Here is a 26,977-nt window from a genome sequence, read left to right as displayed (position 1 = left end):
CCCCCCTCCCTTATAAGCAGAAAATCCCTGATTTAAGCATTTCTTGCCTTGAGTTAGTTTTGCAGAAATGTTTCCATGCCCTGGAGAAGCAGAGCCTCGGCTCCGTGGCCTTGAGGGGAGATAACAGTGTTGCCTTCGCAGGTGCAGATGCCTCATGTATGAGTTCATTGTTCACCATTTTGCTAGTTTTGTCATTTTCCATGATAGGCATGTCCAATGTTACTGTAGTGTGATATAATGTACTGTTGTGTTGAGATGGGGCAGTCCTCTCGGTGCACTCCCTGGGGTGTAGACCTGACGGGGCCCATCTGCAGAGGAATCTTATGGCCAAATAAATATATTAGTAATTCTTCTCCACTGTCCGGCTGGCTTATTATATGAGAATGATAGATGAGTGAGGTAAGTCGCTCAGGTGGATTTGAGCCACCCTTATCAGATGGCGCCCGAACAGGTACCCCGCGATAAGGATCTTTCTCACCCGTAAGTGGGTAGCAGAAGGCCGGGGACCCTCTGGTCGGCACGGTGGGTCTGGGTACCCACTTTGATGCCGAGCTTGGTTCTTGCAGCGCTGCTCCACCCTGCTGATCAGGAGAGGTCCCGGCTCATGATCCTGCGCCGGGGTCCGAAAGGCGGAACATTGGAGCTGACCGTGTTGGTCCAAGCAGGGCTTTAAGTGGGATGAAAAAACTGGGGGGTCTCTCAAAGGGGCGTGGCCAGTGTAATTAGGGGCGTGGCTTTAAATCACTTACGCAAAAAATCTGTGCTTAGCATAGTGTGCCGCCCGACTTGTATTTTGCTGTTTCCGTCATTGCATCCAGATATTTGATACAAGTAACATCATGCCTACAATAAGTAAGGAATATTGCTTTGGCAATGGTTATTACTTGCAGAAGATCAATAAGCTGCAACTATGACTTGTATATAATATTGACAAAGATTCCAATTAAATCCTTGGTGACCCTACCACAATGTTGCTGCTCCTGAGTCTCAGAAAGAGAAGGGAAATCCAGAAAGAAAATGACTCTTAAAGGATTTCCCTTCCCCCACAACGCTCCCCTGGCATGACGTCATGCTGTAACTTCTCTACTACTGAGAAGTGAACAGTGTGAGCAGCGCACATCCATGTGCCTGGTGCTGTCTCGAAACGGGTCTCTATCAGGCTTTGTTTTGCGCCATGGTACTTTTTTCTGGACTGCAGTGACAGCAAACAGCAATCTTTGCAGTCCGGGGGAAAAAAATGGGCTGCCTGTGTCAGGGCTCAAAACAGAGCCCGATAGAGACCCGTTTCGAGGCCCCTTGAAAAAAACTGCCGGTGCTCAGACCCCTTGAGACCCGGCCCACTTAAAGCCCTTGGTCCAAGCAGCCGGCGGTGGAGAACGGTAGAGGTCGGTACCGGGTATAGAAGGTGAGTGGTCCGACTGTTGATTGAGGGAGCTGGGACGCTCCAAGAGACCGTGTGTCTCTAGTGGTTGGAGGAGCCGGTGTGCTCCTGGGGCTAGTGTACTCCGGGGAACTCAGAGTGTGAGTGGTGCTCTGACAGACTTGGCGGAGGTTGGGTGGACGTTTGTTTGTGGTCATCCGACCGAGTGGTACTGCGGTGGAGGCGTGGCTCATTGCGGGCAGATTCAGGGACTCACCCGAACCCCTAGTGTGTGTGGTTTGTTGGGAGCGGGTCCTGGGTCTCCCATGGTAAAGTGCGCAGCAATCTGTAGTGCCGCACGGGTGGCGGATGTGTCCTCCAACTTCAGAACAGTTAGTGTACTGTTCGGTCTGCGGTAGGGTCCAGGTTCCCCAGGACTTGGTCGACGGGCCTTGTCCCATTGTTGGTAACACGTGTTTGGCAGGGACTTAATGCATAGGATGTATGTGCGTGGGCGAATGTAAGTGGTTGTGTGTGGAGATAGTTGCTTGGTTCTTTTGTGTCCGGTTATGTGTGGGTTCTTTGGCGGTGTCTAATTGGGTGAGTTTGGTGGTGTTTGATTGAGTGTGCAAGATGCCGCGTTTCAGTAAGTTGCCATGTTTTGGGTGTTGCTGCAGTTCAACTGATGTCAGATTGGCTGAGAGCCAACCCGCTCCTGTAGAAGACTCTTTTAATTTTTGAGATGTATGTGAATATGGATTTATCCCGATTTTGTTTAATATTTTTGATGCAGCTAAGATAGATTACCTGCAGTAGAGATTGTTTGCTAGGCACAGCTGTCAGAGCATGTTTAATTCCCTAAGGTTGTGGCAGAAAGAGGTTCAGCAAAGACAGATGAGAGGACTTATGATAGCCCAGAATATGGACAGATCAAAAGTTTAGTTTTAAAAGAAGACAAAATGTGTACATTTGGAATTTGCAGGGTGTTCCCATTTAAATTTGCTTGTAATGGCTCAGTGAGCCAATGTGAGCAGTGATTAAGAGGATGGGGTATTTATTTCATGTAATATGTTTGATTTGGTTATAATTGGTTTGGTTTGAGAGCAGTCTGTGGGTTGCCTTTTGTTTGTGTAAATGTTTGTTTGAATGAAGTGAGTGCGTCTTGTTGCATGAGTTAGATTGTCTGGTCCTTGTGAGCTACCTGAGATGGTTATGCCTGGCTCTTAGAAAAGAAAAGAATGAGAAGTTAAAAAAAAACGGAATGCACAGATCATTCGAATTTGTTACCGTGTATTTTTCATGTAGTTTAAAAGTGCATGCAGGGCTGTGCTCTATGGAAAAGGAAAAAAGGAGGGAAAAAGAGAAATGTATTTGTTAAAATAGGGTTAATTATTGCATGTTAGAAAGAGTTAGGAAGGCTTATTGTCTTTGACAGCTCCGGACCAAGGAGAAAGAGAAGGGCTGAGGAGCACGAAGCGTGAGGCAGATTTTGGCCTTGAGGTCTGTAAGGTGGGGGAGGTTAAGAGTGAGTACAACAGATGGAGAAATAACTGCTTGGAAAGCTTCTCCAACTGGGAAGATGTGTAATGCTTGCACATTGAAAAGAAGGCTGGCTAGCAGCCCAGAATTCTTAGCTCTTGGAAGACTGTGAGAGTGAAATGCATTCCTGAACGGCCCTGCTAAAGTGGGCCTCAAGAAGGGGGGAGAGCAGGAGTTGTTTAGTCAGTTTTAAAAATGATTAGTTGAGTGGATGTGTTTCAAACCACGATAAAAAAAGTTGCAGAGCTCTGGGCTGGGAAGGTTTAGAATAACAGTGTGTGAATTCTATTCTGTTCTGGAAGGGTTAAATAGAAAAGAGAGAATGTGAGCAGGGCTGGTGTGGAAGCTTATGTAGAATGGAAATATAGATGCTTGCAAAGCAGGGCAACTTCTGGGAGAATGGACGCAGAGCAGATGTGACCTTGATGTGATAAGAGCATTCCAATGGGTTCGCAGAGCACAGAGAGCAAGAGAAGAGACAGGCAGCAGATTGTGAAGTGGGGGCTAGTAGGCTCAGCTCTTGGCACAGACAGGCAGAGATACACAGTTGGAGCCATGTGAATTGTGAATTTGGAGCGAGTCTGCATAATTATGAGTGCAAACTGCTGCTGGTTTAGACTAAAGTATAATGCAGTTGTTCAGAACACTTGTGATTTAGTATTAGGAACAAAATTATGAATAACTTTCAACAGGTTATTGCATTTGGACATAGAGAATTACACTTTAAAATGGCCTAGTCTGAGAAAAGAAGGATTGTTTTGAGAAAAATTAATTTACTAAATATGTTGGTGAGTGTTTCAGATGCAATAGTTTAAGTACATGTTACTCCTATTGTTTGAATTGTATTCAGAATCAGTGATTGATTTGTGCGCAGTTTAAAGGCAAAAAGAAAAAGAGATTTATTGGTTGTCTGTTGTGTCCATTTCTGTTGTTGATTTTTTTGTTTCACTGTTGGTCCATGTCATAGTATAAACGTTTTCTATTTAAATAAATATTGAGTTGGGGGATCTCCGATTGGCATACTGATTAGTGACTTTGCTAGTGGATCCCTAGTGGAGAGTACTGATCATGCGAGTGTAGGTAAATGCATAGCGCCTAGTAGGTAAAGAATATTGATTGTGTTGCTCATAAGAGCGGCCTGGTGGGAATGTATATATGTGTGTATATATATTGGATTTGTATAACAGTCTTTGTATGCAGTTTGTCCATGGGACACCATTGCAGTGGGCCCAGTGCCCTACCCACTGAGTGGAGGTGCAGAGTGTGTGTTTTGTGCAAATGTCTGCTAGTGTGCACTGGAGTATTTAGTATGTTCTGGGGGTGAGAATATACCTTTGGCAACAGGATTAAATGTGTATGATTCAGAAGTTTGAAATGTTAACATAACAGTTAGAGCTGTGATTTTACCCAGAAGTAAGATGCCCCTTTTTGTTTAAAGATGAGAAAGTGCATTGGTTATAAAATGGCCCATTTAGACAGGGAAAGATGTCTGTGCAGAAATAGTTTAGCTACTTTTAATAACAAGAATATAATGTTTATGCACAATATGGAAATTCCTGGTTCATGACAATTTAAAGCTGTGAAAGTAAATGTATATCTTTTTCCCTTTTTGATGCTGCCTTACATGTCATTACAAGATTGTCATGTGATTTTCAATGTTTTGTCTTTTTGGCTGGAGGTTAAAAGAGGTTAGGTCTGTTTCTTGTCTAAGACAGCAGACAGGGTTTTTAGAAGAGAACTTGTTTTTTTTTTTACATTGAAAGGATGTTATTTTTTCCTTTAGGATTGGGATAAGTATATATAGGGTGATGATAGATAGTATAGATGAACTGGTGTGAATGAGCTCCAAGCATAGGTTTTAAAGTAAGTATTTGTAGAAGGTATTTTTACTAAGTGGTTGCCTTTCTGTCCAATATTTTGGGTGTTGTTTTTTTGTGGTTTGATTTGTTTTGTTTCAGTGCTATGGGAAATATTTTCATCTGTGTGCTACGGTGAGTATTGATGCAACTTTGTGCTAGACAGATTACGTGTGCACTGACACCGCATGATGCATGACATGCATGAGAAAAATATAGTCCTTTGAGTAACTAATATTGTGTTTTCCTTTTTGTGGCCTTTGTGTTTGGTATAGGTATTATTGTGTATTATTTTATGTTATACGCATGTAGCTATATTGTGTGTTTTATGTTTTCTTTGGCTTATTGTGCATTGTTTGTTGTGTTCTGCATAGTAGGTATGCTGATCGATCTTAAGACTGACAAATTAAGCGGGCCAGCATGCTGGGGTTTGAGCTACAGGCTCACTGTGCATGAAATGCATGGCATCGTGTTGTGTGTCACAGCTTATTTGCATGTGTTACTGTGATTTGTCAATCCTTTCTGTGCTTAGTATACAGCAAGTATACCTTCTGGCTTGGTATGCTTGTTTTTATTTTATGTATGTTTCTGTTTTGTATTGTTTTGACAATTCTATTTTTGATACTAGTACAAGCTCCTCTGTGGGGACTTTGTTCTGGTCCCTAAACTTCACAGACAACACTTCAGCAGTGTATGTCTATTTGGTCAAATGGTATAGAAGAAAAATACAAGAGTTCTACAGTGTACTCATGGTGTTGTGTCACAAGCCTGACCATCACCTAAGTCATTTTTGTTCTTTTATAGATTTCCCTTTTACCGCCATTTCCCTAATGAATGTCGCATAGTGCCTAGTTATGGGGGACTTTAGCTGTGTCCCAGTCCCATTTCCTGTTCCGTACTGCTTAATGGAATAAAGGCCTCAAAAATAAATAGTGTGTTTTGTAATAAATAAATAATTATAATGAATTTTCCTTAGTTACATTGTATTAGATATTAATAGGCACACACATCATTTTGTGGCAATGACATTTGTACATGTGCTAAAAGGCTTTCTAGCCCTCTCAAAAGTGCTATGTATCTCCTAGATTTTTGTTTATGCCCAGTGCTACACCTGGGGGTTGATGGTGTTGACTGAAGTGAAATATGTTTCAGATTTCCTCCTGTCAAACTGGGGGAGGAGGCTAGCTCCCCGCTGGAGGCCCCGCTGGAAGCTAGCTCCCCGCTAGCTCTCCTATAAATTAGGACTAGGTAACATGTATATTGCTCCCTCCTCTTCTCAAATTTTTATTAGCCTGTCCTGCTTTGATCTAAAATGGGAATTAGATGTGGGTGGTTTTGTTCTACAAGTGTTGGGTGATAACACCATTATTGTAGTCTTGCAAGTACATTGCTAGTTCTTTATTAGCTAGTCTGTGAAAATAAACTGATAGTCTTTATTAGAGAATTATTTTAATTGGATAGGGATGAAAGGACTGGTAGCCCCAGACTAGTGTTTCCTTATTTGACCTTTGAAGGGAACAATAGGTCTGTACTTTTTTTTTGTTTCACATTCCTAGGTAACAACATCATTATTGTGCAGCACTAAGTAAAGGTGCACGGGTATCACAAGTCTCTTATCAGTTAGCCTGTATAGTTGAGCTGACAATCCCTATTAGAGCTGGTGAACAGGTTTTCCCCTAAACAAAATGTTACATGGTCTAAATAGTGAGAAAGGTGAAAGATGCTTGTGTGATCCTCAGTCAAATATATATTTTTTTAGAAATTATAGTTTTGTAGAAGTTAGTTTCCTGCTGCTTCTATAATATGTGAGCATGGTGATGAGCAAAAATGTAGTTGTTTTGCGTAAGAAAAAGAATATTAGAAGTGTTTGAAGTTTTGCACAACAGTGAAGGTTCACAAAGTAGACACTATGTGCTCGCTATAGGAATAGCAGTTTAAAATTCCCTTTTTGCTGTTTCTCAAGTGCAAATGCGGGAATACAACATGTCTGTTTTGTTTATTTTTTCTCTTCTCTTAGAATTCAGTAAATGCATACGTCCGTCCACGGGTAATACAGCGAAAAAGTCAGATATGTAATGTATTACCTATTGTCAGTGCACACATTTATTGATAGGCCTGAGATGTTTTCACCTTCAAATTCACACTGCCCAGCAAATGTTTGGGGTGTCCCGAGACCAAAGTGTTTTGCTGATATTGAATACCCTTTGTTGACAGACTATTTGTATGCTTTGACTAAAGATCTCCGTTCCCTTCATCAGCAGGTAGCAGACACACTGAAGCCGCAACCGGAGAGGCCTGGACATACCATCCAACCCGGGGACTGGGTTGTTGTCAGAAGATATCAACAGAAGTCTTGCTTGGAGCCGAGGTGGAGTGAGCCAAGGCAGGTGCTGCTTGCCACCCGAACAGCACTCAGGATCCAGGGCCATAAGTCGTGGACCCACGTAAGCCACGTAAAGAGGGTCCCGCTTCTGTTGCCCTATGATGAGTGGGTGAGAAAGGGCGTCGCTGATGAAGAATGTGAAGCAGTTCCTCTGTATGTGCCCTTCTCAGATGCTTTGTTGAGGGATGAGGAACAAGTTGAGATCGAAGAGAGGCCGGCCCTAGTTGCAAGTGACGAGGCCTCTCTTGACTACAGTGATTCAATATCAGCGGGTAAGTCCCCTGCCATTGAGCCCCCCATTCTGTTCACAGATCCAAAGGTGCGAGGGAGCACTCGCTACAATCTGTGGCCCAGGAAAGTAGAGCAGGGCACCGGAAGAAGGGCTGAGTAAGGGAAGTAGGGAAGGACTAATGAAAGTGGTAGGGAAGGACTACAGACAAAGGCCCTGGTGCACCGGTCGAGACATTTTCCCAAGAACATTAGGTTGTGCCTGGGCCCAGATTAAGTGCTCCTCTGAGTCGTGAAGCTGTGCAACTTCGTCGTGGGAGTTAGGAAATGAATAATAGGAGTCTGCCTGTGAGGCTCTAACGGACACAGGGAGAAGATCCCTTGAAGGGAGAAGATCCCCTCTGGTTGTCCTCAGTGTGAACTGTTTTTCCCCTGGTTTACTTTGGACTTTTAGCTAGGAAAATGAGTCCCTTTGAATGTTCCTATTCCCCAGGAGGAGCAGCCTTTGCGGCTCCTTGTCCAGATGTCCCTGATCTCATTTGGTTCTCATGGTCTACACATTTAATATTGTGTTTGTTTGTATCCTAACTATTGCTTTCATATTTCTCTTTAGAGAATTAGTTTCTTGTTGCTTGGCACATACCCTCATGAGTACTATTCCAACACCACCTAAGAGTGACCCTAGTTCCTCACGAGGAGGAGCACTGGGAAGTTCATTAGGATGATGTAGTATTCAAATGTTGCACCAGACACATGTTATTTATAGTACTGCAAATTATTGGGTGTGTGGGTCATTGCCTTCATACACACACAAGGGTGAAAAACTGTTGCTTGTATTCTTGCCCTATGGAAGTAGCTGTGAGGGTTAGTATACTTTGAGTAGTTTAGTAAAAGAACATTTCTCAGCCCGATAAAGATCTACTTCATGGATGTTAGATATAGGTCCTCGCTGATAATGCAAGTGAACACTCAGTATAGAATTCAATAGGGTGTTTTCCCTGATAAAGACCGTTTGATCTTATTTGCATTAATTCCTGCTCATGACTTGAACTGTGATGTATTTTTCAGTAGTCCGATCATGACATGGTGTTATAGAGCAATGGTACACCTAGAACATATGCTTAGATTAGTCAAAAGGAGGGTGCCTCACACCCATTGAATAATTATTGTCTTAGTAGGTATTGCAGGGGTTGTTCTTTTACTTGTTGCCTCTGCATTTCCTGCCCTATAGTATGCTGCACTACTTCTGCGATCATGCTCATCCTAGTATTTTATTTCTCGATACCAGATATCTTTTATGATGATATATTATTGGTTATTCTTGTTTCTTTTTGTTTCCCATTGATTAATGAGTGAAGCCGCACCCGTTCTCTCCTTTAGAATTGTATAGTCCTTACCTTTAAGCAATAAAGGCTGCACTTATGTTAGCCAAAATAGGCTAAAAGGAGGGTCTGATAGATTGTAATTTTCCTGTCGCAGAATGTTCTAATGATGTTGTGAATATGTTAGCCTAATGTGTCTAACCAATATGCAGTTACAGCCTATTATTCATGTGCTGCAACCCACTGAGCTATTTTTGTAATGTGCAAGCTTCAGTTGGATAGAATTGTTTCTGTAATGTGTAAGCTTTTGTCTTATTATTGCCTTCTAAGTTAGAAAACCTGTTGTGGTACATTGCTTTCCCTTGGTTAGGTGCCCATTATTGATATTTCTGTATACTTTCCTATAAGAGAGAGAAGCTTGTCAATGGCAGAGAGACTTCTGATGCTGACACTTGCTCTGCAGCTCTACCCCCTCATGGTTCCCCCCTCCCTTATAAGCAGAAAATCCCTGATTTCAGCATTTCTTGCCTTGAGTTAGTTTTGCAGAAATGTTTCCATGCCCTGGAGAAGCAGAGCCTCGGCTCCGTGGCCTTGAGGGGAGATAACAGTGTTGCCTTTGCAGGTGCAGATGCCTCATGTATGAGTTCATTGTTCACCATTTTGTGAGTTCTGTAATTTTCCATGATAGGCGTGTCCAATGTTACTGTAGTGTGATATAATGTACTGTCGTCTTGAGATGGGGCAGTCCTCTCGGCGCACTCCCTGGGGTGTAGACCTGACGGGGCCCATCTGCAGATGAATCTTATGGCCAAATAAATATATTACTAATTCTTCTCCACTGTCCGGCTGGCTTATTATATGAGAATGATAGATGAGTGAGGTAAGTCGCTCAGGTGGATTTGAGCCACCCTTATCAAGTCAGAGACTGCAAGGAGATCCTCTGCTGGATGAATTTAGACAGAATAGAATTCACGTATGATTCCACCAACTTGGCCAAGAAAGGCAGCTGGGAGATAGGACGATATTTTCCAGGTTCGACAGTGTCCGGGACTATTTTTTTAGCAATGAGATGACTTTAGCGTGTTTCCACGCCCGAGGTACTGATGCTGACATCAAAGACAAGTTGGCCAGATCTAAGCTCACAGGAGAGATCAGGGCGTGGAACTGGCGAAAGTGGGCAGGTGTCAAAGGGTCGGCCGGCGAGCCTGATTTAATCTTTAAGCAAAGGGCCTCAAATTCCTTGGGTGCCAAGGGAGGGAAAGATGATAAGCTGTTACCCCCCAAGGAGTCCCCCACTCCTGGTGCCTCCCCCTACATCGTCAAGGCCACCTTTGGTAGGCCCAGGTAAATCTGTTCTACTTTGTTGACTAAGTACCACGCCAGCTCGTTGCATTGATGGTTAGAGGCAATAGGAGAAACCCTAGTATCACCCGCGCTCTTCATGCCTTTAAGCAGAGAGAAGATAACCTTAGCGGGATTAGGGATGGCCAGGATTTTATTGGCCACAAACTCCCCTTGTGCTCTCCTAATGCACTTGTGGGACTGCTTCACAGCCGCCCAATATTCTAACTTTGCTACCGCATCATAAGAGCGCCTCCAGGCGCGCTCAAGCTGCTTGCAGCCCTTATTTGCTAGAGTTAGTGAGTCATTCAACCAAGGGTTAGATGGCCCTCTCCCCTTCCCTCCCCGCTTAACCGGGACGCAGCTATCCAGGCTGGCGTCAGCCATTCTTGGAAGCACAAATTTGCTGCATCCACATCAGGCGGTAACTGATGCCTATGCCCAGACAGCCAGGCAGAAAATAGTCTGAAGAAAGTCTAACTTGTGCCAGGGGCGTTTGAGGACTTGGACTGGGCAGATCAAATCAGCTTTGGCCTGCAACTGCAGTGAGAATGAAACCAAGAAGCGGTCAGTCCACGCCTGCGGGACCGGCGGATAGATTTTTATAGTACTAAGGTTGGAAAAAAAAGGTCCAATAAATGGCTGGCCATGTGTGTACCCTCAAGAACGTGCTGCGTCAACTGGAAGGCTTCTAAGTCGGCTAAGAAGCTAACAATCTCGGCTTTCCCACTGTTCTCGAGATGGAGATTGAGATCCCCTAGGATGGTGAAATTCGCCGCCTTACTAGCAAATTGTCCCACTTTACTCAGTAGATCTTCCCTAAACAAACTCGAGGGCCCGAGAGAAATAAAGATGTTTTTTCTCGTTATGCCTACTTCAGGGAGGAGTAGTTATTTTATGCATTCCCAAGTTCACTAGCTTTAGTAAAATCCATTGGTAGCTGTATGGGAACAGCCATGCTCCACCCCTGGAATGCCTCCCTGATGGAAAGAAACATAAGGCAGTGCTATACACTGCACTGCATTACTTTTTATTTACTAAGCCATGCAAAGAGTCCTTGGTTAGATTAGTATTTTGCAAAAAGGAATTTACTTAGGATTGTCCTATACAAGTAACAATACCCCGATGCAGAAGTATGTCTGCCCGGCAGTCTGGATGCAGCAACGATAAATAGAGGCCAAAATGTTTCAGAGAACGAATGCTCTGTCATGAGTTAGGTCATTTTCTGGACTGGAACGAAGAGAGCAAAATAAATGCAGACATCTTGAGTTTCAGAAAGTACAATAGATTGAGAAGTTGGTTTGATCCTCATGTGAGTCAAAACCCAATTCCTTAAAATTGCAAACAGAAACTTGAGAAAAGCACAGTAGATAAGAAAGACATACAAGTCAGAAAGGCAGAGTAGCATCACCTGAAAATGTTGAAATTGGATGAAATGGTAGAATCTCAGTTCTCAAATGTAGCTGGTGTAAACTGCTACTGTAATGTAATTGTAAATGTTATTTATCATTTTACTCCACTTATTCAAAAAACTGAGGAGAATACAGATAAGTCGCTAAGTAGAGCACTGTCAACGTTACTGAGTACAGTTCAAGCTAACAAACATGCATCTCATTCCATGATAGGTACTCGAGACACTGTCACCATTCTTTAACATCTGAGATTGTTTCTGAGGGTTTATTGTATTTAACCATATCAGGTTACAGATCAGTGTCATTTGTTAGGATGTTGAAAAAAAGCTGTGCAAAACATCTTGTGTCCAAATTGTAGAGCAGAAGAACCTCCAAGTTTAGTTGTTAGGATAGTAGAAAATGTCATCCTAGTGCTACAAAGATGTAGACCAGATGGCACTAAAGTAAATACTGATATTACCAACTTTACTTATGCTCAGATATCAATATATAGGAAAACGTACACTACAGTCAGCACCATTTTTCATGAAGTAGAGACAATTACATCAGGTACAAAGTGCGTTTGGAAAATAGGTCAGGTTGGACTGAATGTAATGACACTTGTCTAACATTCAAGGAAAGGTTACCAAGATACTTAACAACTCATATCTTTTAATCCTGGAACCAACGTTCTCGAAAATATAACATGTAGTATATTAGAGCATGTTTCAGATATGTAAAGTTAGTAAATGGTTTGAATATTTGTCATTCTGCCTGAGAAAGCATAGCACACATGAGGCACGCCGTGTAGTTAACTATAATATCTGCTCATTGTGATTGACATACTAACATGGACAGCTTTTATGCTAATATTCCTGAGGATTGTTCCCCATAGTTCCATGAGGATAAACATTTCCTTGTAGTGTTTGGAGTGCTGAAGCCATACAGGTACTCACAAGTGTGACATCGAATTCACTGAGAAAAAAATCTTTTTACCTTGTTTAAATGATAACTTTTGTGGAATTTACTATACAACTAGTAAACATGTTATATAATGTCATGATAGTTTTTAAATTGTTGATGTTAACAGTACTTAGATATATTCCAAATGTGTAAATAGTACATTTTGTGTATCTATTTATAACATTTATTTTTTTACTTTTCAGCATATAGAACAAGAATTAGAAACAACATCTACTACAGAAGACAATATCATTATTAAAGTACATATACTAAAACCTGTGATTGTAAATTAGAACGTGAAAATAGTTAAATACTGTTATATTTAACTATTTTAATTAAATACTGTTATAATCGCTTACACGGAGAAGAGAAGATTAACGGCGACGGTAGTGGGAGCAGGGAGGCCGAACCAAAAACTCAAGGTAAGATGATCTAGCCCGAACGCCTGCAACCCGTTTTCCTTGATGCTAAAACTCTCTTTTAGAAACGCTTGGGATAGTTAGACCTTTATCGTGAAACTGCGCTAATCTAACCCTTAATTACTTTTTATAAGCAGTATGTTTCAGCATAGCCAAGGGGTGGACTATTTACCCTGTATTTTGTTCCATTATTGGTGGAACTCGTCAAAATTCTTTATTTACTATATAACAGTACAACAATTTATAATACACGTTGTATAATGTTGTAAGATATCTAACATCACAGGGGGCTTGCTCCGTTTGCCTTAAAACATACAGTGGCAAGATTCATAAATAGTGCAAGACCACATTCTCCAGACAGATGCATGTAGTAAATGCTCTATGCACAAAATAGATAATAAAACTATAACTCTTGATATATAGTGAAATCAGACTATTAACAACGTATTACTGATACAACTAGACACCTGAAGTCTGAGTATTGAATTTTATTGGATAAGGCTGTTTTTCAAATATGAATCTAGATTGGAACCCTAAAAAAGATATTTTATCTTATCCTTTATCCAAAGAACCAGTGGCAGGACAATGCCCACCACGAATTGAATGTTAAATAGCTGCTACACCAGCATAGTGAAAAGCAAGTGCATCACACACCACTGCCAGTAATTTAAACCTGGGTAAGTACAAATACGTGGTCAATTTATTCAAGTAGGCCAGTAGACCAATGGTTATCACTCCCTATTTGCAATAAACTAATAGGAGCTTTCATTTTCAGCAACACAGGAAATATTTATCGGTGGCTCCTACTACCAGAACAAGATTTATCCCCATATAATCTTAAGGTAGTTTTTTCAATTTTTTCTATTTATAATTATAACCTTTCCTACTTTAAGATCCTACATACATATAGCTCAAATTTAAAATACAACCTTACTGCCATTTACAGATACCGTGAGGAACTATAGAACTACAAGAGGAACTATTCTCAGTTCCTATACCGGATTATACAACCGCCAAAGTGCCCTCCTGGATTTATTTGGAGGCTACTTAAACCATTAAGGTAATTCCAGATGTGGGTAGAACAATCTAAAAATCTATCGCTTTGCATAACGGCAACCCACCAGTAAGTGTCCTAGATAAGTACTTAGGCACTCCCATTAATACCACCTATGCATAGTTATTTTAGAGTGGGCAATACGAGTTCCACCGACCCACATAAGGGATTTCCTATATCACTATGACAATTAACATAGTGACCCACGAAATGGTAATAGTACAAATGCGCGATGCACTTTAGCAATACCTCACTAAACCACCATTTTCAACAATCTTTATGTATAACAACAGCACCTGTTGTCAAATGTTATAGCGGAAGAAAATGTGTTGTTTTAGAAAATGTTTCTGTAAAAATTTGGGTTTGTTATGATTAGTAATTATATGTTTCCTTCTAGAACTTGGTCCTGAAGAAGGTTGTCTATCTTACTGTAACCGAAACGCCGCGTCGACCCCTGTTCCTTTGAACTTTTTAACCTGAATGCTTATGTGTTGCTTCTTTTTAAAAAAAAAAATTTTTAATAAATGTAATAACATGCAATATGTATGTTTTTTAATGATTTGTTATAATTGTGTTTGATAATGTACCTTTTTGAATAATTTGATAAATATATATATATTTTTCTAAAACATTATTCTCTGATCTGTTTTTTACATTTGATGCTTTGTGTGCTTGAATGCAATTACATTTACAGTTTCTGGTGGTATAATAAGTACAAGTTTGAGCGTATATTTTGTATTCTGTGTCCTGACAACCAATAGAAGTATAATACTGGTATTGCTAGGTATTGCAAAACGCATTTCAGTTTACTACTCCATTTCCTACCCATCTTGCGGTAAACCTGTGGGACGTTCTCCAGTTTCCTACGCTATCTCCCCTGTCCCAAAGTTGACAGTTAAGGGGGCCTCCTTTACTTTATTGATAATTGCAAGAAGAACATCATCTGGTCGAAGGGGAGGGAGAAATGGCTATCACATTAGAGTTCTATACCAAGGGTGGAGGCCCAGGCAAGTGTTACTGTTATGGTTGCGGATATTAATCAGGATCTTGGTGCCTCCTCGTTTGATTCGGACCAGCCCACTAAGAAGAAGGAAAAGAAGGAATTGGGAGTAAAAAAGCAGAAAGTTACTGGATAGGTTTGTTCTAGGGAGGTTACCAAAACCCTTTTAGTAGTCAAGAAGTCATAGATCCAAGATTTGCAAATGACCCTAACACATGCGCTGGAAGATATAGAGGTGCAATCATAAATCCTGGTTGAACGCTTTTTATGGGAAAATTCGGTTGTTGGTTAAAAACACAACAGATGGTTTATATAACAGGATGTCCACTTTGGAATCACAAATCTTGAATTTTGCATTGTCAGGGAAGGTCAAATCAAGTGCTGACAACTCCTGCACCTCTTTACAGCAATCTATCTGGCAGTAACCTCACCAATAATGGCCAGATTTGAGCTAGTTAGTCACAGGCAGGGTAAGGCAGACACAAGTAACAACATTCAAACTTAGGCGGAACGGAAATGGGTGTGATAACTGAGGTGAGGAAAACCTGCCCCCCTCAGGACCCCATCACTAGGCAGGATCAAGCCACAAAGAGAATAGGTAGAATTCAGGCTCCAAAACATATGTTAAATCTCCACCTATAATCTTGGTGGTGGTCCTCACAAATGTCCCAGTTTAAAAGCCAGGTTTAAGTGAATCAACACACCAACTTAGAAATAAAGTGGTGCATTGGTGCAACAGACAGCTGGGGGATGGGAATATACTGCTTGCACACATCAACATGGTTAGAAGAATTGAGTGGGTGGGTAATAGGGAGAAACCCTGGGAGAGGTATTGTGTTATTGACAACTTTAACAAATTAGACATGACAGGACACCTAATATGGAAGGTTGCACTTGCAAAATCCCCCCCATCTAGGATTAAAGTTCTCCCTTAAGGTTACTTTTAAACACCGAATCTCAGCCCATTGCATTCTAACCCAAACATCGGAGACCAACAGAATTTGACAGGAAGACAGATAGGTACCTAGAATAGGGTTTCCACGGTTCAGCGGACTAATAGATTTGAGCTTCCTTAGCTTATTGGATTGTAATGACTGACTACTCAATTTGGAAAGAAATGTCCCTCCCTTTCAAGAAGTTATAGTAGATCTATCACCTATCCAATCCCTTAATATAACTCTTAAGTTTAATTCTCGAATTACTCTCTTAAGCTGGAACATCGGGGTTAAATAACAAGAAAGCTGACGATAGATGGTGCAACTTTATCAAAGGGTATCACATCGTAGGACTCAAAGAAACCTGGGAAAAAGCTAATTCCCTTTACTTTCATGGGTTTATCTCTATCTTTTCTCCTGCACTTTCTGCTCCTGCAGGTAGGGCTAGGGGAGGTTTACTCACCTGGATGTCCTTAAATGTCTTGTTTGAGTCGACCCCAGTTCACACTAGCTCGCAGTATCTGCTGGCGGTCAGGTTGGATTTTAAAATATTTTTTTGAAATGTTAGCTCTAAACTTTTATAACTCATTCTTATCCACCAACAGGTTTATGCACCTAGTAGCTTTAGGTTTAAAGTATTTTATTGAAGCAGGGTGGGGTAGGACACAAAGGGGCAAGGAACAGGTAAACCACAGGAACCGCACAATCAATGCGCATTATACAGCAAGTACAACAATGCAGTTACATCTTTGCAAGAGGCTCCACCCGACTCGGGAGCATGGCTTTCGCACCTGTGGTCACGTACAAATAACAAGGGGGGGGGGGAGAAAGGGAGGGAGGGACGGGAAAAAGAAAATGAAAAGAGAAAAAAAAAAAGGGGGGAGGGGGGGAGGGGGGGAGGGGAAAGGGGAAAAAGAAAAAAGGAGGGGTGAAGGGTGGGGAGGCATCCCCGCTCCAAAAACCTACCTAACCAAACAGAACCCCCAACTACCATACCCCAACCCACCCCCTGTACTGTGCCAATATCTACAGTCTCCGTTACATGCAACTCTCCAATAATCCCCGCTATACAGCACCGACCCCACCCGGTCAAGCAGGCGGGTCCGGTGGCGGCGTCAGCCTTAACAACCTAAGGTATCTAGGGCAGGTGATCTCCCGAAACTCAGAACATAACAGGCCGTGAAAGGGCTCCCACAGTTCCTCAAAGGTATCAGTATCCCCCAGGGCTACTAAGGACATCTTCTCCATTCCAAGGACATGCCATAATCTGTGCAGCCAACCAACTACAGAGGGAAGTGTGGTAGTGCGCCAGCGTATGAGAATATTCTGCACCGCTGACCCCAGAGCAATCGCGATCTGTCTACCTCTCTTAGACCTAAGGGGATACATCAGCCCATTCGGCAACCCTAGCAGAACATAGGCAGGGAATCTCGGCAGTTCTATCCCAAAGCATTTGTCCACCTCGCCCAAGACCTCTTCCCAATAAGGAGCCAGAAGGGGACATTCCCACAGTATGTGTGTTAGTGTACCAGTATTGCCACAGTTGCGCCAGCACGTCCCTGGTATTGCCCTGTCCATCTCGTGCAGTTTCTCCGGAGTGCGGTACCAGTAGGTCGAGATTTTAGTGAAGGTCTCCGTAAGACCCGTGTGATAGGCCGAGTGACGTGCGCGGAAGGAGATGTGTTCCCATTCCTTATGGCTCAACACGCGCCCGAGCTCCCGCTCCCACCGGTCCCGACCGGGGTTGTGAATATGAAAGGAGGGGGGCTGCAGTATTTTATACAAGTCTGAGATCAGTTTAGCGTCCGACGTGCGAGTAATTAACCAGCGCTCATACGCCGTGATTTCCCGGTGTGCCGCGTCGCGCACTTGGGGTTGTAATGCCCAGTGACGCGCCTGCATGTATCGCATGCGCTCCGTTTCCGGGAGGCCATAATCCCTCCTCAAGTCCGGGAAGGGGACAACTCCCTCAGGGCAGTACAAGTGATACAAAGTGCAGCAGCGGGCCACCCGCCAGCGCTCATAAGCACCCTGCTCCATCCCGGGGCCGAAGTCCGGGTTGCCAATGATCAGCGTAAAGGGAGAGGGGAAGGTGGTAAGCTCGCATCTGGCAGCCACCGAGTCCCACGTCCGGAGCGGGACCCGCGTTACCAGAGACGCATAGAGGTTGGGGGGTCGATGGGCCCGCTTCAAGAATGGTACTTCCTGCAGCGTCCTACCCGCCACCGCCTGATCCTGGAACAGCCAGTGCTTATCAGACTCCCACCGGCTCCATTCCACTAGATAGCGGAGCTGAGCGGCCTGGAAATATTTCCGCAAGTCCGGTATCCCCAGCCCCCCGGATTCCGGTGACAGCATAGCGATGTTTCTCTTGATCCTCGGCCTACGGCCCTGCCACACGAACCGCGCAATGGCAGTCTGTGTCTCCGCAAGCCACCCCGCGGGGGGCTGGAGCGGCAGCGCTCTGAAGAGGTAAAGCACCTGAGGCAGGAGGGTCATCTTCACCGCGGCCACCCTACCCAGTAACGACAGCGTACCCTTATCCCACCGGCCTAATTCCTCCCTGATTTTCGCGCCCAAAGCCGCGTAATTGGCCGTGACCATCTCCGGGAGGGAGGGCGCCAACAGGATCCCCAAGTACGGGATCCGGTCCCTGGACCAGCTCAGAGGGTAAAGCCTCTGTAGTTCCGCTCTAGTGGCGGTAGTAAGCGAGATGTCAAGGGCGGCTGACTTCCCCAGGTTCACCTTGAAGCCCGCCACGTCGGCGAATAAGTTCAGTTCCTCTACGCAGGCCGGCAGCGATCTCCGCGGGTCATCTAGTGTCAGAATGACATCATCCGCGTACAGGCTGATCGCATGATGGAATTCACCCATCTTGACACCGACAATGTCGGGGTTCTGCCTAACCCTCTGGGCAAATGGCTCCATGTACAGGGCAAAAAGCAAAGGGGAGAGTGGGCACCCCTGTCTCGTACCCCGTCCACTGGGAAAGGGTCGAGAGCTGCCTCCGTTCACCCGGACAACCGCAGAGGGGAACCGGTAACAATTGAAGATCAGATGACGGAACTTCTCCCCAATCCCGAATTTGCTCAGGACCTTCTCTAGGTAGGGCCAGTGCACCCTATCGAAAGCCTTCTCCGCGTCTATGGACAGGAGCATCCTCTCCCCAGGGATCCTGGAGGCCTTCTCGAGGATGTGTGTCACCCTCTTTGTGTTATCTACTGTTTGTCTACCTGGCACGAAGCCCGCTTGGTCCGAGTCAACCATGCCCGGGAGGTGCAACGCCAGACGCGCAGCTAATATACTGGTGAACACTTTCAAATCAGTGTTCAGCAGCGAGACGGGACGGTAGGACCCACAGGCGGTCCTGTCCTTACCCGGCTTCGGAATCACGGAAACCGTGGCCTGGAGAAATTCGGAGGGGATGGCTCCCGGCTCTGCAAAGGAGTTGAAAAGGCGGGTCAGTAGAGGCGCCAGTTCCTGACAGAAGGTTTTATAAAAAAGAGGGATAAAGCCATCCGGACCCGGGGCCTTGCCCAATTTGAGCCGGGATATCGCCGTGATCACCTCCTCGATACGGATGTCACTCTCCAGATACTGAGCCTGATCCTGTGTCAACGACGGGAGCGGGACCGAGTCCAGATAATCCACCTCAGCCTGGGCCGAAGGGGCCGCCCCGGTGTAGAGGTCAGCATAAAAGCTGCGAAAGACGTCTGCTATTTGCTCATCAGACGCGACCCTACCTCCGGTCGGGTCCACTAGTTCCTTCACTCGGTGCTGCTGGTGTTGCACCCTAAGTTTGTTAGCCAGGAGCCGCCCACACCGATCGCCCCCTGTGTAGTATTTATGTTTCAGGCGAAGCATCCCATTCTCCGCCCGGTCCGTATCAAGGGCTGCCAGGAGTTTCCGTGCCGCCTTCAACTGCCTCCAGACCCTGGGGGCCCCTGTCCTGTGATGAACCTGCTCCAGCTCCCTCACCTGCTGGGTAAGCTCATCTCTCTTGAGCTGTTGGTCCCTATTCTCGGCCGAGGAAATCGCTATAAATTCGCCACGGAGCACCGCCTTCAGGGCTGCCCACTGTGTCGCACGAGAAGTATCCCCAGTATCATTCACGGTCTGAAAATCCAAAATGGCCGTCCGGATCTGATCAACCACCGGCCGCCTGTGCAATAGCGTGTCTCGGAGCCGCCAGACCCCTCTCGACCGAACCACCGGTGGCAGAGTGAAAGCGCCCTCCACCGGAGCGTGGTCGGAAAGAGAGAGGACCCCCATGTCTACACTCGAAGCCAAAAGGAGCATCGGGCCCGACACAAGGAGATGATCTAATCGCGCATAAGATCTATGAGCATGTGAGAAGTAGGAGTATGCGCGGGTGGTGGGGTGGAGGTGGCGCCACATGTCATGCAAGTCCAGCTCCTCAAGTCGAGTTCGAATCGAGCACGAAAGCTCACCCAACTGGTGGCGCCGCTGCACAGACCTGTCCAGTGCCGCATCGAAAACCAGGTTCAAATCACCCCCCAACACTATGTGCCTATCAGAGGTGGATGCCACGTCCTCCAAAGCCCTGTGCAAGAATTGGTCCTGGTGTTCATTGGGGCAGTAGATGGTGCCAACAGTCAGTGCTAAACCCCCCATCTTAATCTTGTATACTAGAAGTCTCCCTTTCTGTTCTGCCACCTTGCACACGACCTCTCCCCTGAACCCCCTAGAGAACAAGATCGCCACCCCTGCCGTCTTGGAGGCGCTAGAGGAGAACAGCTGCGTGGGGAACTTAGGGGTACGCATCCTCGAGCAGTCCTTAGCTAGCAAATGGGTCTCCTGCAACAGGCAGATATCCGCTTGTGAGTTTTCCAACAAGGATAACACTGCCCGCCTCTTAACCGGATTATTCAGCCCTTTCACATTGAGAGTAAGCACCTTAAGAGCCATCAAGGAGGGGAATCAATGGAGCACATATCAAGCAGCAAAGCCCCGCAGGCATACACAGAAGGCCCCACTCGAGGCCCCAAAACAGAGCAACTTTGAACCGTCCACTGGCACAGTACAGTCCCCGAACCCCAACACCCCACAACTAGAAAAGCCCCCACACCACCAAATCTACACCACCCCCCGCAACTAGCCCCCCCTCTAGGCCCCAGAATCAAAACATCTGCCCGCCTGTCCCATCCCCACTCCCCGCTTCTCAAACTTTCCAAAAAAGACATTGTCCCAGTCCGGCCCATAACGGGCAAGGCCGTGGTAAATCAGTTTAGTGGACGTCCAGCCACCACCTCCAGCACTCGCCATTCCTCCCAGCCCGCCCCCCGGATCCCCGCACCTGCAAAAGTAATAAGCTAGAGTAGACTCCCCCCGAAGTGAGTTCAGGCCGTCAGGGCCACTTCGCCATTCGCTGCCACTCTGGAGGCCTCCTGGATGGCGGCCGCCATGTCCGCCCGGATCGTGGGCGAGCCCGGACGCTCCGTCGGAGGAGAGGTCCCCCCTCCAGCTTGCTGCCATCCGTCACGAGTGCTTCGCCTCCGCCGCGGAGCCGGGGTATCCGTATCTGATGCTGTGAGGCCCAGCACCGCGCAGACATCCTGGAGGGACCGGAGCTGATGCAAAACACCGTTCCATCTAAATATCAGGCGGAATGGGTGCCCCCAAGAGTACTGTGTCCCTTGCTCCCGAAGGAAGTCAGTGGCGATCTTGAATGATTTCCTCTTCTGCAGCGTGACTGTGGATAAGTCCTGAAACAGGGTCACAGGGTGGTCCCGGAATCGGAAAGATTGCTGCCCTCGTGCTTCGCGGAGGATCCGCTCCTTCAGGGGAAAGTCTGGGAGGAAGGCCAGAATGTCCGGGGCGGGCGCCGTAGCTCTGTGGGGGCGACCCACCCGATGTGCTCGGTCTATGCGGATCCGAAAGTCCTCCGACTCTCCCAGGATCGCACGAAAGAGGGCCACCAGGTATGCAGTCACGTCTTCACCCTCCTCGCCGGACGGCACACCGCGGACCCGTATGTTATTCCGCCTGGACCGATTTTCAAGGTCCTCGGCGTGGGCCTGTAACTCAATCTGTTGCTCCCGCAGTCGCAGGACCTCCTGCTGCAGATGGGTGATCTCCTCATCTCTGGAGTGACCCGCTTCCTCCACTGTGTTCACCCGTTCCCCCAGGGAGTCCATCTCTCTCCTTACTTCACGGACCTCCCCGGCCACCTCACGCTTGAGCGTTTGAAAGTCCTCCCGAAGGGAGCTAAAGAGCGACTCGAGAAATGATCTCGTCACTGGGGGTTCTCCACCATCTGCACCCCTGGTCGGCGCTGGGGAGGTCGTGGTGGGTTGGGTTCCTCCGCTGCGTAGGGCGCTGCGTCCCAGCATGTCCGGCAAGGTTCGTTCGCCCCGTCTCTGTCCTCTAGCATTCGACATTTCAGCTGAGTAGAGGACGTTGAGGCTTACTGTCCAGCGAAGAAAGCAGCTATACACCAGCCGGGGGCAGCGCCACACAAAGAGCACCAGGAAGGCCGAGCTGCCCGGCCGGGGTTCACAAAATGGCCGCTCTGTAATATCGAGGGGCCAACGCCCAAGATGGAGGACCCCTCTCCGTCTCTGATCCGGGATCCAAAAATCCGGCCGGCGGGCAGACTCATGGTGCTATGGTCGCCGGGGTCCGCAGCTTCAGGGGGAGATCCGCCCCGGGAGCCCCGTTCCACTGCTCCACATAGACAACTGGCCGGAGCGGCCTCTCCAAGCGAGCCTCCTCAATCCACGGGCCGGCGTAGTGAGGCGATGCCGACTCCGCCTCCGCTCTTCACCTTCGCTCAGCTCCACTCCGTACAACCGCCTTCAGACAACTCCGAGCCGTTCGCGAAGCCGCTGCCGACTCCCACTCCAACAGCTCATGCACCGCTGCGGGCTTCACACACAGGAGGTCGAGCGCTCCGTCTTGCTCCGAGGGTCGGGAGACTCGCGGCTACCGGTTCGCACACGAGCCATTCAGCGGGCCTCGACCCGGGCTTCACCGGTCAGAATCTCACCCCCAACGGCGCAAGCCGGGCTCAGCAGTCGCTCCACACCTCCACCGTGGGCACCAGGCTCAGTCGCCGCGTGATCCGGGGGGGAGTCAGCGGTTACAGGCGGTGCAGGAATTCAGGGGTCCGGGAGCTCTCGGCAAGTGCGACCTCTCAGCCCGCCATCTTGGCCACGCCCCCCCACCTAGTAGCTTTAAAGGAGTTTTTAAATGCATATGATGGTAAACAACAGCCCCCTTACACTGTGATCTTATTAGGAGACTTTAATATTCACCCTTCTTGAAATTTCACTAACAAGGTTCTTCTAGCTGATTATGGGCATTTTGAACATATGAAACAAGGGGACCTGCTTAGTTCCATTGTGGCCCACCACAGATTGGTACTACTTACAGACATCAATATTAATTGAGACCTTCTGAGGTTATCCCTGTTAGATTTGAAATGTTATTTCCGTAATGCACAGAATCAAAATGTTCCCTTTGCTATGCTCAAACTCTATTCCGTGCTAAGTTAGCATTCATGGGGCCATCTTTATTGGCGCCATCTTGTTCTATAAATAAGATCGAGATTCTGTCTCATAATGCTCGCCCCAGCAGCAGAAAGGCTGCCCCTGTGCCTCCAGCTTGTACTTTTCAAGGTTGAAGCTCTGTTGCACTAATGAATGTACGGTCTATTGTTACATACCTTTGCTGTTAGATAGACTTGTTCCCACATCTTAGAATGTTAGGCACCGGCTGAATGGCCTTGGGGTCAAGATAGCATGTACCCACCCTTGTGCCATGACTCATCCTTGTTTGCCTTCTTTGTTCTGAAAAAAACAATTGGAATCCATAGGTCTGAAGCCAAGTTATTTTTTAGAGAATTTTTTTTAGCTTTGAACACGAATGTAGAGGCTATCACAACTCTCTACGTCAATGAGTGTATGTTGGAAAAGAAGGCAAAGAAAGAGACAAATAGAAAAAACTCAAAATCGCCTCAGGATAGGCGGTATCTCATCAATACACAATTATGTGCCCAGTGTCATCATCTGGGGTCCCAAACAGCACTCCTATGTCTCTCTTGGAAATCAGAGAGAACACTCAGAGAGCTGTATCCTTCAATGCGATACTTGCACTCTCTGAGTGTTCTTTCTGATTTCCAAGAGAGACATAGGAGTGCTGTTTGGGACCCCAGATGATGACACTGGGCACATGATTGTGTATTGATGGGATACTGACTATCCTGAGGCGATTTTGAGTTTTGTCTATTTGTCTCTTTCTTTGCCTTCTTCTCCAACATATACTCATTGACATAGAGAGCTGTGATAGCATCTATATTTGTGTTCAAAGCTATATGTTTTTTCTCTAAAGAATAACTTGGCTTCAGTCCTATGGATTCCAATTGTTTTTTTCATATATTAGAATTAGGGGGATAGAACCCATTTAGGACTTTAAACTTCCCTCGGACCCTTGTGTGTTACAACTTGCCTTCTTTGTTCACCATGGCATGAGCTGGAAAATTCCAGTTTGGGCGGTGTTGGAAATGTCTATTTTGTGTTACTGTGTAGACGGGGGTCTGTCCCTCAGCAGCTACCTATGAGGCTGGTCAGACCTGACTCCGCTGCAGCGCACTTCTAATAAATTTGTTTTGTTTGTATTCTCTTCTGTCTTCTCGACTCTTCATTTATTGGGAAGGCAGAGAGGTGGTCATGAGTGACCCGGGTGACCCTAATCGGGTCACTTCCTTCATTTGGCGCCCGAACAGGCACTCCATCGGGTGTCCCATCCTCACCTGTAATCGGGTGTGGAGGACAGGCTTGCATCAGGTTAGACGGGCGGATCGGGCATCCCCACACGACTGAGCTTAGTTCTCACAGCTGCCCCGCATGTCTGATCAGGCTGCGCCTTGTCTAGTGGTCATCCCCGCTGGGGAAAGGCAAAACCCTTGGAATTGGCCGTTTGATCTGAAGAGTCGGCAGTTGAGAATAACTTTCTTAGACCTGTTTGCACCAGGTGAGTTTGGCTTGATACTTGGTAAAATGGCACTGTCTTGAATAATTTTTGATAGGGTCTGGGGACTATTTCTTGGTTTGTTTGTGAACTTGATATGTCTGCGGACCACTTTGAAGATACAGGGTGTCTGTGGACATTCTGCCAGGTGTCTTGAAAACGCATGAGGTTTGACTTGTGTTTGATACTTGTTATGCGGAGTCTGATTTGAAGAATTGGTGCAGTCTGCGGACCGGGTTTGTTTTTTGAGCATTTAGTACAGTCCAAGGACGGACCTGTGGGGAGGAATTGGTAAGACACTTGTCAGGTACATCTGTTTCTCATTATTCTTGAAGATTCTCTGTTTTAGCAAGTTTTGCTATTTGGGGTGCTGTTTTTGCTCTGCTGATGCTCGATTGGAAGAGAGGCAGCCTGCGCCTGCGGAAGGCACCCAAACTTTGACATGTATGTGAAGCATGGCCTTGGCCCTATTATGTTTAGTACATCATGGCACAAATATACGAGGGCCAATGCCGAGTTAGAGTGGCCTTTGAAAGGTACTTTTGATGAACAGAAACTGAACTTCCCACAGGATAAATTGTTTGCAAAAAGGAGCAGGCAGTCTATGTTTGACAATCTTCAGATATGGCAAAAGGATGCTAAGCAAAGACGGATAAGAGCAGAGAAGGAGGCTGGGAGAGGGAAGACGCAGACAGTACCTCAAAAGGCTATAGCGTACGAGAGGGAGAAGATAGAGAAGGGCATAGAATGTGCTGACCGGAAGTTTAGATTGCAATGTGATAAGTCTTATGTCACACGTGAAGAAAGCAATGCTTTTGTGGAGGATCTGTTAGATGGGCGGCCACCACCTCCTTATGCCACGCAAAGGGTATAAACAGCAGCCCCACCTACCCTCCATGTGGCTGCCTCTGGTATCCCTGCTCCTGACTAGGCCGTTTCAGATAGAGCACCCCTCATTTCCTCTTCAGTTCCATCGGCAGAGACTGCAGCAGCTGTAGGCCGTTCTGCTGTGCCCATTGCCCCTTGCTCTTCCCTACCTCTCTCGCTTACACCCACCACACAGACATTAGTGTCCCCAGTTCCCATAACCTCTACGAGTGTGTCCTCCCCTCACTCCCTTTCCTCATCCTTGCTGAACACTGGGACACCTGTGCGGGGATTGGATGAGGGGGATCAGGAGGCTGCTACGGAGAGAATGGATTGAGTGTTGATTAGGGCTGATGTGGGTGATGCAGAGAAGAAGATGGCGGCTGACCAGGCCTCTCAGTGGGCCCGGAATTCGATTTACAGTGTGGAGGATGTGTGGAGTGTACTGAAAGATTATGAGCCATATGTGCAACAGCACGCCCTCAAGCATATGTCAGCTACTCTGATTGGGCTATGGGAGTTTTAATGGTGTTGCCCCGCAAATTATTTATGATATTCGGGACAGTGTGTATGTGGCTGGCATGGCTCCTAATGATGTTTTTAGTAATGTTGCCATGTTGATTGGATACTGAGGCAGGTTGATCCAAAAGAGCCCAATTGCAGTGTCTCAGTTCCAGATGAGGGAAGTACATCCCATCTACCACCCGAAATACCAGAGCTTAGAAATGGGCAGGACCACGTCATCAGGCAGCGAGTAGATGCCTGTTTCCAGGTAGAGTAGGTTTATACTGCTTGGAAAAGGAGTGACGTTTTATCTCTTAAGACCCAATTGCCCGAACCTAGAAACAATTCGACTGCCTATTACAAAGAGTTGACAGAGGCTGTGTCCTCGACAGTGATGATGCTGGCCGACATTGAAATGTTTTTCAGTTTGCTGGTGCTGGTTCATATTTGACGGCAGGTGCACACGCAGGATCATGTAGTGGAGTTGGGTGGCACTTGGGATGAGATTAGGGCATGGGATAAAGAGAGGAAGCCTGGCGAGAAGCCTAAAGCTGAGATACTGCTTTGCCAGGCCGAATTATCACGTACATGCACTCCTTCATCCCACCTAGAAGAGTAGATTGGGATAAGTTAACAGCATGTTGTCATAAGAAAAATTAAAGTGTATCCGGCTTCTTCACTAGGTTTGAAGGGGTGTTTCTGGATTTCAGCGGATAGCACTTGTCGATGGAGGGAGGTATCTTAATGTTTATTAACAGATTTGAGGTCGCAGCTCAGTTGCAGGCTTCGGAGAGCACTTGGACTACCTCCTCCCCGTCGGTAAT

This window comes from Lissotriton vulgaris, chromosome 4_1, assembly GCF_964263255.1.
Source record: "Lissotriton vulgaris chromosome 4_1, aLisVul1.2, whole genome shotgun sequence".
NCBI lineage: Eukaryota > Metazoa > Chordata > Amphibia > Caudata > Salamandridae > Lissotriton > Lissotriton vulgaris.
Note: the sequence above shows the minus strand (reverse complement) of the source record.